This window comes from Petaurus breviceps, unplaced genomic scaffold, assembly GCF_028583685.1.
Source record: "Petaurus breviceps papuanus isolate PSGF00001 unplaced genomic scaffold, PetGlider_PUasm1.0 688, whole genome shotgun sequence".
Lineage (NCBI taxonomy): Eukaryota > Metazoa > Chordata > Mammalia > Diprotodontia > Petauridae > Petaurus > Petaurus breviceps.
This window is the reverse complement of record NW_027186457.1, coordinates 949,785-970,675: the sequence shown is the minus strand read 5'-3', so window position 1 is coordinate 970,675 and position 20,891 is coordinate 949,785.

Below are 20,891 nucleotides of genomic sequence, written 5' to 3'. Positions count from 1 at the left end.
GGTACAATAGGTAGATAGACTGGTCTATCCTTTTCATGGTAGGTCAAGTCATTTCTCCTGCACCTATCTTGTTTTCTGGCTGAGGTGGCAGCCTTTGGAAACAGTCAAATGGTCAAACCTTAGGGGTCATCTGACTGTTCCTGGGAAAAGTCCCACTTCATACAAAGTCCCATATTTAGCACACAAAAGGTAAGGGGAAAGCTGCCCTCTCCCAAGTAACTTCAGCCAGCCCTGTTTCCTCCCCTTCCCTACATCCTATGACTCTTCCTTGTTGGTTCCACACTTTTTGGCACACGATTACAATCAATGTATGACTTTATTATGCTGTCTTGTACAATTTTCTAATTCAGGGGTTCTTAACCTAGAGCTTATAAACTTTTTAAAAAATCTTTTGACAACTGTGTTTCAAAGCAATTAGCTAAGTATTTTGCTTTATGTGCATTTTAAAACATCATTCTAAGATACCCATAGGTTTTATCTTTCACCCAAAGGGTTCCATGATGCAAAAACCAGTTAGGAACCCCACTCTAAATAAGACACAATTTCTTTATCCCAACAAAACTGCATTCCTTGAAAACAGAGGGGCTTTTGCTTGTTTGCTTATTATTGTTTTCTCTACTCCCTTCCCCGACTTAGCTCAGGGTGTACGGACATAGACGCTAAATATTTATTTATAGGCTCATTAGACCTTAAAAAGATCTTAGGATCACCTGTTCTAAGATCTTCATTTTACAGATGAAGAAGCTTGAGGTCTAGAGTGATCTGTCCAAGTTCACACAGCTGGTAAACAGAAAGCCAGGATTCAAACCCAGGTCCTCTTAAGTCAGGTCCAATTAATTCTCTTTCCCTTACAACACTCTGCCTCTCCATTATAACACTTTACTTACTTGTCACAGATTTCCATATTTAATTATGCTTTTCCCAATAGAATAGAATCATATTTAGAGCTGAAAGTGAGCTTTCAAAGGCCCCTCTCATTTTACGTATATGGAAATGGAAGCCAAGAGAGGTTAGGGACATGCTCAAGGTCACATAGGCCACAAATGGCAGAGCTGGAATTTGGACCCAGTTCTGTTCTAAATCCATCCCTAATCAGACAGCTAAGTGGCACTGGGCCTGGAGTCAGAAAGACCAGAATTCAAATCCAATCTCAGACACTGTGTGTCTATATGACTCTAGGCAAGTCATTTAACCTCTATTTGTCAAAAAAATGAAGATAATAATAGCACCTAACCCACAGCATTATTGTAAGGAGCAAATGAGTTAATATTTGTAAGGCACTTAGCAAAAAGGCATATTCCCACCAAAAAAAAAGGCATATTCCCTTCCCTTCTTCCTACTTCTCCCCACTTTCCACTGCAAATGATATATTCTTTTTGTGAGATTATGACAGTCTACTCCATGGACCACAGGTCAGAGAATTGGACAGGGCTAATATGGGGGTTAGTAGGTGTTCAATGAATACTCATGGAATTGAATTATATATCTGTCAAATCTGATTTTTATGTGGAAGTTCTCTTAGTTTGTAAAATGTTTGTAAATTCCTTTCATTATATATATAGATTTCTAATTCTAGGTCCAGCAATGCACTTAATTAGAGCATAAGAAAATAAGGCTGAATGACTTATATATTTCTACCAGTCTTCAATCTGCTCTCCAAGCTGATCCTTGAATCATAATGAAGTTATTTGGCTAAGATCAAGGAGAAAGAGTGACCTCTCCTGGCAAAAGGAAAGTATTTCTGGGTTGTTGCTTTTTTCTCTCTTTTTTTTTTAATAGAGAAGAAAAGAACCTAGGGGAAAAAATGTGTCCTCCTTGATGAAATGACCATGTTTTTAGCACTACGGATTTTTTACAAGCACATCAACACATTCTTTCTGTTTTCTAGGCTTAAGAACTATTTAATGGTGGGTAAGAAATTAGATTCAGATATATCTTGTAAAGTTCCATAATTACTAGCTAGAAGAAAGAGAAAGAAAGAAAAAAAAAGAAGTGTCAATTAGGGCTAGAGAAATAATTTGGCCTATTTTGTTCTTTGCTCTTTCATTCACCAAATGAGGAAATGCAACAGCTTGTGAAAATTGAGGAACAATGAGAGTGAGTAGAACTGTAAAAAGAACCTCAGTAACTACAAAATACCTTATATGTGTTAGGAAAAATTCTCCCAACTAATGTTCCTTCATAACGAGTAACCTAAGCTTGTGAACTGCAAATGAAAACCTTTCTGTACCATTTGGATTGTTTTTAACAAATTCAGTTGACTTTTTCAAGATTTAGATTCATTTAAGATCTATCTATCTATCTATATCTATCTATCTATCTATATCTATCTATCTATATCTATATATAGATATTATATATATATATATATATTCTGGTTATGGAAAGATAAAATAGGGCATCTTATTTTGAATTTGATGATGCTGAAAAACAAAGATAACATTCATTCTGTTTGGTTCCACTGAGCAGAACCAGGACCAATCCATTAAAGTTCCAGGGAAATAGATTTGGGCTCAATACAAGGAAGAATTTTCTAACAATTATCCAAAAATAGAACACGTTACCTTGAGTGAGCTTTCCCTCTGTGGAAGTATTCAAAGAAAGAATGAATAGTCATTGGTCGGGGGTGTTGAAGAGGAGATGCCTAAAGTCAGACCAAAGAACCTCTGATTCCTTCCTACTTTGAGTTCCTATGGTTTTATAAAAGTGACATTTAGAGTCAAAGAACTAGTTATCTGACTTTGCCTCTTGTGCACCTTTAGCATTTCTCAACAAGGAAAATGTAGGTTTCATGTTACTGCTCAAATTATTACCATTCAAAGCAATATCCTTCACTTAGGCAGATATGTGTCTGATAGGTTAATGAATGTTAAAATTAGTGATGCCGCACACACACACACACACACACACACACACACACAGCTTACATAAACCTCTAAGGGCTGCTACATTTATCATCCAACAAGTAAGGACCTCTAGAAAATGTCCCTCTGATATCCCAATGACAACTATGGTGGGCATTATTGAGACCTGGCCCAAGATGCCAAAGGATAGTTCAAAGGAAATAAAAAATAAATTTTAGCTAGAGGAAGAGAGAGAGGTACAAAATGACAAGTACCTGGTCCTCTTTAACAGTAATAAGGAAAAGAACATGTGCTGTCTCAAGCATTCATCCCATCTGTCATATACACTGCCCACCACCAGAGGACAGTATAGGGTATCAACTCTGTGCTTCTGTCTGGTTCTCCAAGAGTTAGCTGCTGATAGCCCCTTGGATTGACCCCCCCCTAGGTTGTCAAGGGTTTGATATGTTACCCAATGAGATCATGTTTTATTCCCTCCTCTTAGGGAAATTCCTTCCTTTCAACTAATCCATACTGAACTTTCTTTAAAATATACATATATTTGGAGACAGTTCTGTAATCAGACCATTATAAATAAACAAAAGGAAAGGACAGTAATGCACCCAGCATATCCCAACCTGTGCTTCTCTTAACACCTTCTACATCAATCCCCCAGCAGGAAGCTGGACACGATTCAAAAGTTCAATTCTCCCAGTCCCAAGGAGCTGGTAAGACACTGATCCATGTTTTTCACTTGTTAGACCTACAGAATTGTATCAGCATTTTATTGATGTTAAGCAATCGTTCAGCCAACAAGCATTTATTAAGCACCTACTATGTACCAGGCATGGTAAAAGGTTCTAGGAATACAGAAATTAAAAATAAAGTAGTCTCTGCCATCAAGGAGAATACATTTTATCTGCATAGATGTGTGCATCTAAATACATGTAAAATAAATATAAAGTATTTGTGGTAGGAAGGCATTAGAAGCTGAAGGGATTGAGAAAATCTCACATAGGAAGTCACACTTGAGCTGAACTGCATAAGAAGTTAGGAATTCTAAAAGACAAAGGTGAGGAGTAAGTGCATTCCAGGCATGGAAGAGATAGGACATTGTATGTGAACAATATGTTTGACTCTACCAGCATGCATGAAAGGGTAATATATAACAAGGCTAGAGAGGTAGGTTGAAGTCAGACTATGAAGGGCCTGAAATGACTAGCAGAGCAGCATATCTTTGATCTTAGAAGTAACAGAGGACCAATGGAGTTTATAGTTTTAGAAAGTGATATGGTTAAATGTGTGCTTTAGGAATGCCATTTGGACAGATTTGTGGAGGATGGATAAGAAAAGAGAGAAAAATGAGCCAGGGAGAACAAGTAAGAGGTTACTGAGACAGTCCACATGAAATGTCATGCAGGTAGGGTGGTGGCCACAGGGTATTGCAAAGAGGATGCTTGCAAGAGATGTTATAGAAATAGAATCAGCAAGACTTGGCAACCAAAGATTGGAGAAGAGTGAGGAGTCAAGGATGCTTCAGCAATTACAAATTTGGGTGACTGGAAGGATATGATATGGTTGACAGAAATATGGACATTCAGAAGATGGATATATTCGGGAGAAGTGATAATGAGTTCTGTCGGATGTGGTGAGTTCAAGATACCTATTTGTCACCCACTTAGAAATGTTGAAAAAACAACTGGTGAGGTAGAACCAAAATGATGGAGTAGCAGGAAGAGTTGCATCTTAGCTCCTCAATACAACTCCTCCACAAAGATCTAGGAAATAGGCAAGACTGAATTCTTATTTGAAAATCAAAGAAAAAAAAATCACAAGTCATTTTTCCAGCCTGAGTCAGCATAGGGAAACAAAGAGTTCTAGGGACATAGGATAAAAGTCTAGGCAAAAGTGCATTATGTTGAATATTCCAGGGCATCAACTGAAAGATAATGGAGGCTATGTTACCCAGGAAAGAAGGAGTCCAACTTTGTATAGGATGAAGGAACAGGTGCCAACTGGCAGCTCAGCTACTACCCAGTTCTGATTCTCATGTCCTGGGAGAACCAAGGAGAAAACCTAAGCAGACGGTGGTGTTCAGGATGAGGAGCAGAGGTAGGCTTTTGGCTGAGTACTGAACAAGGATCAAGTTCAGAAGCAAACAGCAGCTATGTGATTCTGACTCCAGGAGTAGATTGGGGTGTCAGTTCCAGTCTCCAGTTCAACTGAAACTCTGAGGGAGAATAACCAGGTCAGAAACTCTAAAATGGAACTCCAAATGGGGTAAGTATGCAGGTCAGGAGCTTGTATAGCTCAGATCAGGAGGGCAGAAGATGGCTTGGACTTTCCCTGGGATCCTGGAATGACACAATTTTCAATATTGTAAATAAACTGCATAAGGGCCCAACAGGACACAAGCTCAGTTCAGACATTTTCCTGCAAAAGTGCATAGATCTTATTCCTAACATAAAGTCTGAAGTCAGGAAGTAGATGAGAATAATAAACAAAGAAAATAAGAATCCTGCCATAAAGAGCTATTTTGGTGATGGGCTCTGTCAAGACACAAACCCAAAAAACAATGACTCCAAAGTATCTACAAGCAAAGACTCAAAGAAAAAACATAGTTTGGGTATGAGTTCAACTAGGATTCCTAGAACATATTAAATAAGAGGTATTTTAAGAGTTAAAATTATATTTTAAATCAAATGAGAGCATTGAGGAAAAAGTCATAGGTGAAAGGAGAATTAAGAGCTATGGAAGAAAGAATGAGAAAGAGATTTAACACCTTGGAACAAAAGGTACAAAACCATATCCAAGAAAACAAATTCCCTGAAAATTCGAATGGACCAAATAGAAACTGACTCCCTGAAACAACAAAAAATGTTAAAACAAAGTCAAAAGATTAGAAAAATAGAAAATATAAGGTATCTCATAGCAACAAAACAACTGACCTGGAAAATATATTAAGGAGAAAAAACTTAAGAATCATTAGACTACCTAAAAGTCATGACCAGAAAAGGATCTTAGACATCATAGTTCAATAAATCATAAAAGAAGACTGCCCAGATCTCTTAGAACCAGAGTGCAAAGTAAAAAATAAAAAGAATCCATTACTCATCCCCCCAAAAGAAATCCCAATATAAAAACTTCCAGGAATACTATAATCAAAATCTAGACCTTTCAAGTCAAAGAATATTAATGTAAGCAGGCATAAATAAAAGATTCAAGGGCCAAAGAGTCACAGACAGGATCACACAAGATTTAACAGTAACTACTTTAATGTAGCAGAGACTGTATTTCAGAAGACAATGATATAGGCATACAACCAAAAATAATGTACCCAGGAAAATTGAGTATAATATTACATAAGGGGAAAATTAACCTTTTTATGAAATAGAAGACTCCTAGCATTCCTGATAAAAATACTAAAGCTGCATAGAGACTTTGAAATATAAACACAGGAGTCAAGAGAAACATAAAAAGTAAACATGAACCAACAACCATAAGGACTAAATAAAGATAAACTGTTTACTTAATAATATGAGGAAGTTATACATATGTCCCCTCAGAACCCTATTTTCATCAGAGGTCATAGAAGAAGACTAATAAGACAGAGGACTTAAGATGATTTTGTTATGTTTTGATGATATCCAAAGACCAGAAAGAGGAGAAGAATATACTGGGAGGGAGAAGAAGATGAAGAAAATTAGCTCACATAATTGGTGTGCATAAACAGAAAACAATACAAGGAGGAAGGGCAGGAATGGGCAACAATTTAACTTCATTCTTATCTGAAGAGGTCAAAAGAAAACATACAACACATACACACACTCATATACACAGTTGGGTACAGAAAAATACTTCATTCAAAGGATAAACATGAGGGAAAAAGGGGAAAAGAGAGGATAGAATACAAAGGAAGGTAGGTTAAAAGAGGGATTAGTCCTAAGCAAAATAAAGTAAAAAGGGTGGATCAAGAAAGAGGGGTTTAAAAGAAAAGAAAGGGGGGAGGGAAGAGTCTGTTATTGGGTGCAAAGTGAGGGAAAGACAAGAGGGGCAAGGGAGCAAAAGCAGGTTGCGCCAAATTTAGAACATTAGTGTCAAGCACATACTTTCTCTTTCTTTATAAAGAGGGGAAACAAATATAAAGAAAAATATAAAGAGGAGGAAGGGCAATATACAATTATTAATAAATACTATGACTATCAATAGGATAAACTCACAATATGGAAGAAGATGGCAGACTAAGCAGAATCCAACAATATGTCATTTACAAGAAATATACATGAAACATTCACACAGTTAAAATTCGAGTCCAGAGTAAAAATCTATTAAGCTTCTACTGAAAAAATAAAGATAAGAATGGTATCTCCCCATATTAGAATGTAAGCAGTTTAATTATGATCTCAGATAAGGCAACAGAAAAATAAACAATTATAAGAAATAAATGGGAAATTTAATTTTGCTGAAAAGTATCACAATCAATTAATATCTCTATTAAACATATATGTACCATGTAGAATAGCATGTAAATACTTAAAGGAAAAGTTAAATGAGTTATAAAGTAAAATACTCTGTAAAACTATTATTGTGGGAGGGGATTCTTAATTTGTCCCTTTCAGACTTAGATAAATGTAATTTTAAAAACTTATCAAGAAAGAAGCTAAAAGGGGCAGCTAGGTGGCGCAGTGAATAGAGCACTGGCCCTGGAGTGACATGAGTTCAAATCCGACCTCAGACACTTGACACACTTACTAGCCTAGCCGTGTGACTCTGGGCAAGTCATTTAACCCCAATTGCCCTCCTCCCCCCCCAACAAAAAAAGAAAGAAGCTAAGAAACTGAATAGAATTTTAGTAAAGTTAGGTATGATAGACCTTTAGAAGTTATTGAATGGCAATAGAAAAAAATATATATTTTGGTACATGACATATTTACAAAATTTGACCATATATTTGGGTATAAAAATTTCACAAATTCATAAAAGTATAAATACGAAATACATCTGGTACAGACCACAATACAATAAAAATCATATTCAATGAAGGGCTACTGAAGAAAAGATTCAAAATTAATCAGAGAATAAATAACTTAATGCTAAATAATAGGTGGGTCAATAAATTGTAGAAAAATAGATAATTGTATTCAAAATAATGACAATAATAAGAAAATACCAAAACTTTTGGGATACAGCCAAAGCAGCCATTAGGGGAAATTTTGTATTTCTAAAAACTTTTAACAATAAATGAAAGAAAGCACAGATCAACAAATTGGATGTGAAACTAAAAAAAAACAAAAAAACAAGTCAAAAACACTCCATTAAACACCAAAATAGACATTCTGAAAACCTAAAAGAGAGATTAATAAAATTGAAAATAAAAAAAGAATTAATAAACAAATATAGGGGGCATTTGGGGGGGGGGAGGAGATAAGTAAACCATTAGCTAATTTGTTTAAGAAAAAGAAAGAAAACAAATTACCAGCATAGAAAGTTAAAAGGTAAATTCACGATTAATGGGGAAATTTTTAAATCATCACAAACTATTTTGCTCAACTACATATCAATAAATCTGATAATCTAAATGAAATGAGTTTTTGCAAAAATATTAAATGCCTAGATTAATAGAACAAGAATAGAGGACTTAACCTTATTTCAGAAAAAGAAATTGAAAAAATCATAAATGAACTCCCAAAGAAAAAGATCCTAGAAAATTCTATCAAAGAATTAAAGAATAATTAATTCCAGTATTACATAAACTGTTTGAAAAAAAAAGAGGTAAAGAAAGGGTCATGCCAAATTCTTTCTATGACAGAAATGCAGTCTTGATATCTAAATAACAGAAAAGGAATGAAATAAACCAATATCTATAATGAATAGTGATGAAAAATTTTAAATAAAGCATTAGCAAGAAGAAGACAATAAAATATCACAAAGGTTATACATTATGAGTAGATAAGCTGTATACAAAGAATACAAGTCCGGTTCAATATCAAGAAAACTATAAATATCACTGACCATATTAATAACAAAGAGAACAAAATCATATGATTATATCAACAAATGCAGGAAAAGTTTTGCCAAGATACAACATCCATTAATATTTTTAAAATATGCTGGAAGGCATAGGAATAAATGAGTATTCCCTTAATATAAAAAATAATGTCTATCTAAAACTAAGAGCCATCATTATCTGTAATGGGAATAGACTAGAGACTTTTCCAATAAAATTAGGGAGAAAACAAAGAACATCCTTTATCACCATTACTATTCAATATAGTAATAAAAATGCTAACTATAACAATAAAACAAAGAAAATAAATTGAGGTAATTAGTATAGGCAAATACAAAATCAAACTGTTACTTTTTACAGATAATATGATGGCTTACTTAAAGAACTCTAGAGAATCAATTAAAAATTAATTAAAATAATTAACATCACCAAAACTGAGGGATATAAAATAACTCCACCTAAGTCATCAGCATTTCTGTATATTACCAACAAAACACAATAGAAAGAAAAATTCCACTTAAAATAACCACAGAAAATATAAAACACTTGGGAGTCTACTTGCCAAGACATATACAAGAACTACATAAATACAACTATAAAATACTCTTATCCAAATTAAGACAGTTCTAAATGAGTAGAGAAATATTAATTGATCATGGTTTGGCTGAACCAATATAATAAAAATGACAATAACACTTAAAGTAATTTATTTATTCAGTGCCATACCAAATTGTCAAAGGATTATTTTGTAGAGATTTCTTTTTACTCATCTGAAGGAATAAAAAGTCTAAAATCTCAAGGGTAATAAAGGGACTGGGGGGAGGAGAATGAAAAAGAAGGAGTCCAATAGAATAGTACCAGACCTCAAACTAGACCACAAAACAGTCATCATCAAAAACAATATAATATTAGTTAAGAAATAGAGAGGTAGATCAATGGAACAGATTAGACATACAACATACAGGAGCAAATTAGTAAAGTGGGCTAGTATCTGGTAAACCCAAAGGTCCCAGTCACTGCAGTAAGAATTCACTATTTGGAAAAACTAAAAAACCATCTGACAGAAATGAGGTATAGACCAACATCACATACTGCATACCACTACAAGTATCAAATGATTACATGATTTAGAAATAAAGAGTGACATCAGAAATAAAATAAAGGGGCAAGGAAGAAATTGTCAGACTTAGAGATAGGGTAAGGTAACAAGAGATAGAGAAAATAACAGAGATTAAAATGGACAATTTTCATTACATAACATTTAAAAGTTTATGCACAAACAAAAACAATAAACATTAAAAGAAAAACAGATAAGTGGGGAAATAATTGGTTGCAAATTTCTCTTATAAAGGTTTCATTTCTAAGATATGTAAGCAACTGATTCAAATTTACAAGAATAAGAAATATTCTCCGATAGATAATTTATTAAAAATGTAAAACAAGCAGTTTTCAGATGAAGAAATCACATCTAACAATAGCCAAATGCTTTCTCAGTGGTGAAGGAGAAGGTGGGAGTCAGGGAAAGATGGACAGGAAGGCAGACTTTCATTGATTGAAGAAAATAAAATTCAATTTTTTAAAAAGACCACTGATAATCTAGGTGTGAGGCTCAGAGGAGAGACAAGACAAAAGCTGGATCCAAATTTATAATAGATAGATAGATAGATAGATAGATAGATAGATAGATAGATAGATAGATAGATAGATAGATAGATAGATAGATAGATAGATAGATGATAGATAGATGGTGTACGTATATATAATCCACATAGAGATTTCTAATTAAAGCCATGTGAGCTGATGAGAACACTCAGAATCTTGAGAAAGGTGTTTCAGGTATTTGGTGTACTCACTTATCTCTCAACTTAGCTTGATACAATCTTGCTGATTACACTGTACCTGAAATTTTTGGTCTGTACCTGAAAATGCTTCTAAGGTGCAACCTATAAATCTAAGATTCTCAGTGGTAATGAAACTGCCCTGGCTCATGTGCCATTAAGTCCCTTGTCTTTCACCTTCAGAAGTCCCCACTGGTACCATCACAGGGACCTAATGATAAGGGAGGAGATTTCTCCTTCACAGTCCTCATCCTGGATTCAGAGGTTTTCCAGATTTCTCCTTTGCTTTGGTGCTACCCAGTGCTAGGCAGCCAAATCCTGTCCTTCTACCTCCACAGAATCTCTTGAATCTGGCTCCCTTTCACTGATCAAACAATCACTGTCTTAGTTCACTCAGGCCCTCATCACCTGTGTCTGGGTTATTCCAATGGCCTGCTAATTGATATCCCTGTTTTAAATGCAATTTTCACCCAAGTAGACCCTATAACACTCCAGAGACTTAAGGACTTGGGAATTAAATGTATTGAGTGGATTGTCCTGGTTAGGACTAAGAGAACCAGGAGAAAGTTTCCCTGGTCATATCACCTTTAGAATATGCACACTGCCTTCTCCTATACAAACAAATAAGTTACCCCTTTGATACACATCTGAATCAGACATTCAGAGCCCTTAGTGCCCTATCTCATCTCCCTCCAACTACAATCAATTTGCCAGACATAAAAAAATTCAATTTAGGTCAGTGTTCAGGTAGAAATAGTAATGAAGTGTAACTTAAGGAGAGAAAAAGTTAGAAGGGTGTTTGGGTGTGGGTATGTGTTTGTTTGCATGTGCATAAGGAAGGGAAGCACAATCCAACTTTTGGCCAAACTAATAGGAATGGAAGATGAGATAAAGATTGTGTATTGACTGTATGTTGTCTTAGTTCTCTTTGAGCACTAGCTGGGGGAGGTACTGAGTGATTACCAATTGGGGCTGAACAGGCAACGTGTTGGAGTGAGTATGAAAGGTATAAGAGGGTTGTGAAAGTGTCAGTTTCAAGTACTGCCCAATTTCACTATACCCTAGGAAAGTCTCTAACAATAGAAACCTCAGTAACTCCACCAAAGAATTTCTTTAAAAATGATTTAACTTGAGAAAATCCCAGCTTAACAAACTTATCATTGAATCTGAATGTTCTCATTCTGTTATCATTTCTTAACAAAAGAATTTGAGATTTTTCAGATCATTCTGAACCGTATTTTGTTCTTTCTATTCTCTGCTATTTATTATTTCCTTCCGTGGCCTCATAAAAAAATTGAAATAACCCTATCTCTAAGCAAATAATGGACTCAACAACAACGTTGATAAGCATCTAATTGCAACAAAACAGCTCTTCTAGATATGATTTATGAAAGAATGATACTTAGAACATAGAATAACAGTTGGGCAAAAAGGAAATTAGGAATATACATAAAAAATGAGCTGTCCAAAAGTGGGATGGCTTGGTCAGAGGTAGCTGGTTCCCCCATCCTTGGAGGTCTTCGAGCAGAAGCTGGTATGTGAGAGTAGAGAGTTGTTTCATGTATGACTACATGTACTCTGGACATGCATGCTGAGGTCCCTTCGAACTCTCAGATATTGTGATTCTGTGAGATCAGAAGCCCATTGGAGTGGGGGTACTGGAGAAGTTCAGCAGACCAACAGGTAAGAAAGGAGGATCCGAGCTTAGGGAATAGAATGCCCAAAAACCTAAAGTAAGGAAAATGAGAGAAATGGGAGCAGAGAAAAATCTGGTTTGAACCATGAAAGTGAGTTAATATGAGACATGACCAGTCAGTGTGGGTAATGTTATATTATGGTGGGCCTTAGATACCAGTCAAAGAAGTTTGAATTTTATTTGAAGGATCATACAGAACTACCTAAAATTTAGTAGCAGAATGACATGATCAAGTCTACAGACAAGAAAAATTATTCTAGGAGCAATATGAAGATGAATTAAAAGAGGAGAGAGCAGAGTTGGGAAGACCTACAGAAGCCTATTGTAATAGTGCAAGCAAGTCAGAATGAGGGTAGTAACCATAGGAATGGAGAGTATACTATTAGGAGAGGGACTATAAAAGGAGGTTGATGGAGCATGATAACTTATTTGGAAATGAGAATTCAGCAGATAACTATATAATTCCAAGGTTTGAAACAGGAGACATCATATGAATGGTGGTGTCACCAACAGAAATAATGAATTCAAGAGAAAGAGTAGGCTGAGAGGAGATATAATAATCTCAAGTTTAGAAATAAGAAATTTAAAGTGTCAGTAAGACATTCAGGTGGAGGTGTCCATCTAGAACACAGAAAAGATAGGTCAGTCCTGGAGTTCTGCTTGACACTTCTACAGGCAGTGTGGAATAGAAGGGAACGAAGGGAACGAGCATTTAGTAAGTACCTACTATGTACCAACTCCTATGCTAAGCACATGACAAATATTCTCTCATTTTATCTTCACAACAACCCTGTTAGGAAGGTGCTATTATTATCCCTATATTATAGTTAAGGAAACTGAGGTAGGCAGAGGTTAAGTGACTTGCCCAGGTCACACAACTTGTAAGTATCTGAGGCAGGATTTGACCCCAGACCAAGCACTCTATCCACTATACCCCCTAGCTTGCTTTATGTAAGGGAGAGTTTCAGAGAAATTTAGGAAGACATATAAACTGATGCAAAGCGAAGTGTACAGAATGAGAAGAATATCAGCGTGGTAAAGAATTGAAAATTGAGGGGATACCCATCAATTGGGGGATGGCTGAAAAAGTTGTGGTATATGAACACAACAGAACACTATTGTGCTATAACTAATGATGAGCAGGCAGATTTCAGAAAAATCTGGAAAGATGTACATGAACTGATGCTGAATGAAGTGAGCAGAACCAGGAGAACATTGTTCACAGTATCAGCAACATTGGGCAATGACTAACTTTGATAGACTTAGCTGTTCTCAGAAGTACATACAATTCCAAAAGATTCATGATGGAAAATACTATCCACATCCAGAGAAAGAACTATGGAGTCTGAATACAGATTGAAGCATATTATTTTCTCTTTTCTTCTCTATTTTCTCTCTGGTTTTTCTCTTCTGTTCTGATTCTTCTTTTACAACATGTGAAATATATGGATATAGAGTATATGGAAATGTTTAATATTACTGTACATGTATAACATACGTCAGATTGCCATCTTGAGGAGGGTAAAGAAAAGGGTGGGAGGGAGAAAAAGACTTGGAACTCAAAGTTTTATAAAATTAAGTAATGTTGAAAACTATCTTTACATGTAATTGGAAAAAATAAAATACTAACTGGAAAAAATATTTTAATAAAATGAAGAAGAAATGAAAACAATATCAGCATTGGGAAGACAAACATCTTAGAAAGACTTAAGCACTCTGATCAATGCAGTCTTTTGATGACGAAGCTTGTCCCCTACCTCCTAACAGTATCAATGGACTCAAGTGCAAAATGAGACATGATTTTAGACATGGCCAATGTTGGAATTTCTTTTCTTGACCACAACATATTTGTTACAAGGATGTTGTTTTTTCTTTTTCAGTTTGGGGGAAGGAAGGGGGAGTAGGGAGGGAGAGAAAGGGAGAGAAAATAAATGCTGGGTTTTTTAATAAAATAACTGTTCAGAGAAGAAAATCACTGGACTAGAAATCGGGAGCCATTCATTTTAACCTAAACTTTGCTACTAGGAAGCTGTGTGTCATTGAGCAATCATTTTACTCCTCTGGTAAGAGGGTTAGAGTAGCTTACAGTGGCTACAAAGTCTCCTGGGAAAGGTAACTTCAGCTTTTGGTCCCAGATGATCAAATTAGCTAAACAAATAGCAAGCAGTTGAATCTACACACTCCATCTACTAAGAAGTCTGAAGTAACCCCTCATTCCCTCTGAGCTATGATAAACATCCAAATGAAGATGTGGGTGGTGCTGGAAATCTCTTCCCATGACTGTTTCAATGATCAAGCTTAAAGCTCTCTCACTTGTCCAGGGATCAACAAGACTAACCTGCCCCAACTCTGGCTCAGCACCTCTGCACACCTGCATAACAGATGTCTTCCCAGTGGGTAGCACCTCACACGCTCCATTTATAAGTGGGACTAGAAGGCCCTTCTGGTCTGGGGTTTCATCATTTCTTTCCCAGTTTCACTTTCCATTGCCACTACCCAAAAATTTAGCTTTGAAATGAATTTTGGAGTTATTTTACAGATGTGAAAACTGAGGCTGGGAAAGATTAAGCGACTACGGGTCACATTTTGTTCTTATTGCTTAGTCATTTTGTATAGAGTTGTTCTTTGGAAGTAAAGAGGAGAGACACCAGGAGAAATATAGTCAAGGTAAAACAAAAGATATCAATAAAAAAATTTTTAAATGAAGCCAATGATTGGCCTCAGGGTAGTGTCAGGTACTAGAATTCCCACTTTCCATGTGGATGGAGACAATGAGCCGGAAACAACGTGTGTGTGAGAATCAAATGAGATAATATATGTGAAGTGTTTTAAGAAGAGATCTAAAAATACCAGTCCTCATCCTTATCCTGAAAACCTCTTCCTAAGGAGATGGTATTTTTACCACCTTCTTTGCATTCCTTCTTGTCTCAGAAAGTGCTAGATCTCAAATGAGAAGCGGCAGTCTTCCCTCTGCCTCTTCCCTCTGTCTTTGGATGATATAGGTACAGAGCAGATCTTTGCTGCAGGGGCCAGAGCAGTGACATTCTATTTCAGGCAAGTGTTATTGGGAAACGTTACTAGGCTGACACAATGACTTCCTTCTTCAGGGCTATTTGTGAATGAAACACCTATTAAATCTCTCCAAGTGCCTGACTTTAAAAGCTTATCACCCAGTAAAAACATTTCGCCTCAGGAAGATGGTCTTGCCAGATCTCCAGAAAGTATTTAAACCCAGACAGAGGGGTGAGGACTGGCATGTTTACTTCTTTGCTATAATTACAGAAAAGTTTTCACAATTGTCTGAAGTGGAGATGTCTGGCTCCCCGTCTTGGTAGCATTGACTGTCCCCCAATTATTTCTATGTTTTCACCTTTACCTCTTAGGGACTTGGCTTCCTTCAAGACACAAATCAAATTCCCCTTCTCAGGAAGTCCTCTCTCCTGGTACTTCCAGCTGCTAATGCCTCCCCCTTTCAGATTACCTTTCATTTATTCTGCATATTTCTTGTATGTATCTAGTTATTCATATGTCTCTTCACCCATTAGAATGTAAGTTCCTTCAGGCCAGGTGCTGTTTTGGCCTTTCTTTTTAACCCTAGTGCTTAACACAGTGCCAGGCACATAGGAATCTCTTAATAAAACCTTGTTGACTGAGGAACTGACTTTATTCTTGCCCTGAAGATGAGGAATTTCAGAAACAAAATCCTATTGACCAATTTTCCTTCTCACGGGTCTCCTGGTTTCTGGAGAAAAAAAAAGAGAGGACAGGGCATAGATGGGGTTTTGCTGAAAATTTTTGTTTATTTGTCTTCAGAGGAAGCATGGTTCTAGAGTCAAAGAAGTCGAGTTCAAATCTTGCCCCTGACACTTACTATGCATATGGATTTAGGTAAATTATTTCATCTTCCTAGCCCCATCTGTAGCATGAAGGCATTAAAATGTAGGTCCCTAAAATGGATGATACCACTCCCTGGGGGCACAGGAACAATGTCAGGAGGAGGGGAGTAATAGTAGCCTTGGGTGCAATTGGGGGCATTGATTAAAAATAAGCGGACAGTGGAAGCATAAAACTTTGACAAGTAATTTTCCGTTTCTGGGCTAGTTTCTTCCTCTGTAAAATGAGAAACTTGGACTAAATCAGGGGTTCTCAACCTGGGGTCTGTGAACTTATATGGGGTTTTTTTTTCCTAAATTTTGCTAACCATGTTTTTTTTTAATAGCAAAATTTAGGCAATTTTTTTTAACTGTTTCAATATGCAGGATAGTGGCACCATAATGCAGAGAGTGCTGGACTTGGAGTCAGGAAGATTCATCTTCCTGAGTTCACATCTGGCCTCAGACACTTACTGGCTGTGTGACTGTGGGCAAATCACTGAGCCCTGTTTGCCTCAGTTTCTTCATCTGGGAAATGAGCTGAAGAAGAAAGTGACAAACCACTCGTGTAAATTTGCCAAGAAAACCCCAAATAGGGTTATGAAAAGTTGAACACAACTGAAAAACACAACTACAACAACAATTTCAATATACACAATTGGTTTCCTTTGTTATTTTATTTTAAGCATTTAAAAGTGTTATTCATAGAAAGGGCCCATGGGCTTCACCAGATCACCAAAGGGATCCAAGACACCAAAAAGGTGAAGAACCCTAGGACCAGATCTCCAAGGTCCTTTCCCACTCTCCATCCTATGAATAGTAACTCTCTTGACAGGATCACACAGGCCTCTTACAACCTGGCCACATTATGCTAAATGTCATTTTCTTCTAAAGGCTTATGCACAGTTTTCCTTTTCTTTTATTCTGAGTCTTAGTGCACAAACAAATCAGATTAAACAAAACTAACATTTAAACAGAATGGAATGTGCACTTCTTCCCATGCTAGATTATAAGTCTCTTGAGCACAGGGATATTGTAACCCCTGTAATCAGTGTTTTCAAATGAGAAATAAAAGGACCAGATAGTATCTGAGGATCTCTCACTCATTCCCCATCCCACTGGAAAGCTGGGAACTTCACTCACAGATAGCCTCCATATTTTTGCCAACTTGCCTCATAAACATATGGTTCACAAAGCTCCAGGAAAGAAAGAGGATTTGTTCAGAGGCCAAAGAAAATAAATGAGGCTAAGGACCAAAAGACTACATATGAGAAGTATCGAAACATGCCTGTGAGCCATCCTTCCTCGGGGTTAACTTATTTCATTTCAATAATTTTGAGTCTTGCCCTGGGATGAAGAGAGAAGAGGGGAACAGATGTTATCTCTGGTGTTCCTCAGCATTTACCTCCCACTGAGGCTCTCCAGAACTCTGGCAGGGGAGGCCAAGATGGTTGATCATCAACATCCTTTTCCCAACCCTCTGGGCCTCTGTGCAATGTAAGTCTTCAGTTAGAGACATCCTGAGGGTTCCCGGCAAAAGGTTTTGCTCCCGCTCCACACTTCCTTCATATTCCAGTGCTGATCTGCTTGCGCCTCTTCAGCAGATGACTTCAAGCATCCTTTACTGCCTCCAGTCCCTTCTGCATCTGAGCAGTGATGCTCGTGGGACAAAGCTTTCCTTCAGAGGCCAGCCCCTTACCTGCAGATATACTCCTGCACTCCCCTATTTTTCATAGAGATGCTTGTCTTCCCTGTACTGAGCTCTATTGTTGTCGCCTGTCCTTCACTCTCAAAGAGGACAAAACTGTTTGTAGTTTGACCTCAGGAGGCGATATCTTGACTTGCAAGTGAATTGGATTTAAGTGAGGCAGAAATGTGCCGTCATTAGCCTCACTCTCTCCTCCAGGCTTATCTGAGTCTAGTGGCAGGACATAGGTCATGACAACTGGAGATGACTCCAGATGCAGTGGGAGACCTTGATTTTTTTAAGCTAAAGTCTTTCCCAGATCTCAGTTTGTCTGAGGCAACACCCATTCAGTGATTTAAGACTAGGTAAGAAATGTGGTAAAAGATGACACAGTTTGCCTACTCAAAAGAAAAAAAAAATCAAACTGGGAGGGGAAGAAACCTCAGGTCTCCTGGCCAGAACAGAAACAATTGCTATTTACTCTCACTCAGAGCCAGCAAAATCCAAACAATGACCAAATGAAGCTTGGGTTAGGACCTATTATTGGCCAATCAGTGAAAGCTAGAGTGATTTGGGTCTAAGGGATGGTACTCTTTAGTGTGCTAAACAAGGACCTCTGCTCTGGGTTTCTCTCTTATGCTATACCTTCTGCTGACATTTCATTTCACAGAAGTTTGCCTAACGATCAAGTAAATGTCTGTAAAGCCAGATATCCACAGGAACTATACTGGGGAAACCTGGAAAGGAATTCATAATGGAATTCCTTGTATGGCACAACATTCACATTGGATTAAAATGTTCAATAATTTATCTCCCAAATGGATCTTCAATCCCAATGGCAGGTTGAGGAGAATGTCATGGTTTGATATCTTCTCTTCCCCAACATCCAGATCACATGGGTCTTGAAGCAGACCATTGTCCTCAGTTCCCTGAATGTCATTTCCCCAGAGTTCCCGTGGGCTTATACATTCCTCTGGGGCCAAGTGGACAGCATTATCCAAATTGCCCAGGACCACTTTCCCCAATATCTAGGGGGATAGAACTGGGGAAGCAGAGGGAAAAAGGAGAGTCAAACATGATAGCATGCTAGAGAGAAAGAACATTACTTGCCAACTACATCTATTCCTTTTCATCCATCACAGAGTTCAAAGGTTTAAGGGAGTGACTTATACAGAGATTATATGGATAAATACATAGATAGATACAGACAAATGAATGGATAGACAGAGACAGATATATAGCTATGGACAAGTTAAGACCTCATCTATCTAGGCTCCAGGAATTAAGTCCAAGGTTCTAATTGGGAGGAGAAGATGGAGGTGATGGCGGGAATACAGGATACATTCTGTGGAAATGAGAGACAAAGACTTGTAGAAACTGAGATAAAGATATACAGAGATAGAAATATAGAAACAGAGACAGAAAGAGAATATATTTTATATATGTTATACCCATATACATATATAATACATATATACATATTCCTATATATCTATACATAGTTTCAATTAGGATTAGGATTAATATAATCCAAATCAACTAGACCACATCTGTAATAAAATTATTCCTTCAATGAAGTACCTTATATTTTCAATTTGCAAAAGTGTAATAGGAGCAATATCTACCACGTAGATGAAGTCAGTTTGAGTATCCCCCTACCCACCCAAAGGCAGAGAAGTTGTTCCTAAAACTTTTTTAGTCCTTGGGGCTAAGGTTTGAGCTGTCAATATAACTTCTCAGTCACCTAAGGCCCTACCACATGGGCCAGACTAGTTTAACTCTAAAAAGCAGGAAAACTGTCGCTGAGACTTGATTGGTCCAGGGGGGTTATATCTTGAACAACTGGCACAGCTTCTCAGTTTTCAAGGGCACAAAAGGTTGGCCCTTGAAAAACCAACATCCTTCAGACTTGACAGCTGTCTAAAAAGACATGTTTGTTTATTGAGATGAGTTTCTGCATTCTAATCAACTATCCTTTTATGCTATGGAAGGTAGATATATAGATATAGAAATATATATACATCTATGTGCATTCATATATGTATATACATATATTAGTTTATATGTATAATTATAGAATTAAATCTTTTGTTGAATAGATGAATGAACTAATTATTTACTCATGAATTGAAGAATTAAAAGGCATTTCTTAAGTACTTACTTAGCGCAGGGCACTATACTAAGTCCCTGGGGTCACAAACAGAAAAGTAAAACAGTCCCCATTCTAAAGGAAGTCACATTCTAATAGGATTCTAAAAGGAAGGCTCAGCTGCAAGTCCAGTGGAAAAACCCAGCGGTCCTTAAGGTGAAGCTGACAAAGAAGAGATTGATTACTTGTCTTCACCGGCATTTCCATGAATGAAGTTTTATCTGTTTCTGATGTTGAACTATTGACAGAGGCAAGGACATGAGTGAGAAAATTTTCTGGAAGGCAAGCTCTCTCTTTCTGTCTCTGTCTCTCTCCTCTGAAGCTTTTAAGTCAAGAGAAAAAGTGATATAGACTTCTGGGTGGGTAGAAAACTGGCCTCAGTCGTTTTGGCAGAAGCTACTGTGTCTGCCTTTATCTCCTCACATGGGGCCACTACATGGCCTTGCATACATGGTACGCAGGTTTCTTTTGTCCTTATTGAGTCTGTTCTTCCTTAATTTCAGATGAATGGATATCATAGAGGAATATACCAGGCAATGATTTTATAAGTTTCAAAAGTTTGGAAGAGGCACCAGAGATCCAGAATCCAGAGTACATGAAAGAATCTGCTGGTAACCACAACAGCCAAGACCAACAATCACCAGCCCTGAGGAGTGACCTGCTTCCTCAGCCCAGCAATGAATTGATCCAGCAGCAGCTGAGATATGTCATAAGGAACAACTCAACCACTGGGTATTGGACCCTCCGAAGTAAACTTGATGAGGGGAATGTCGGCATTCACCACTTATAGCATGAATGC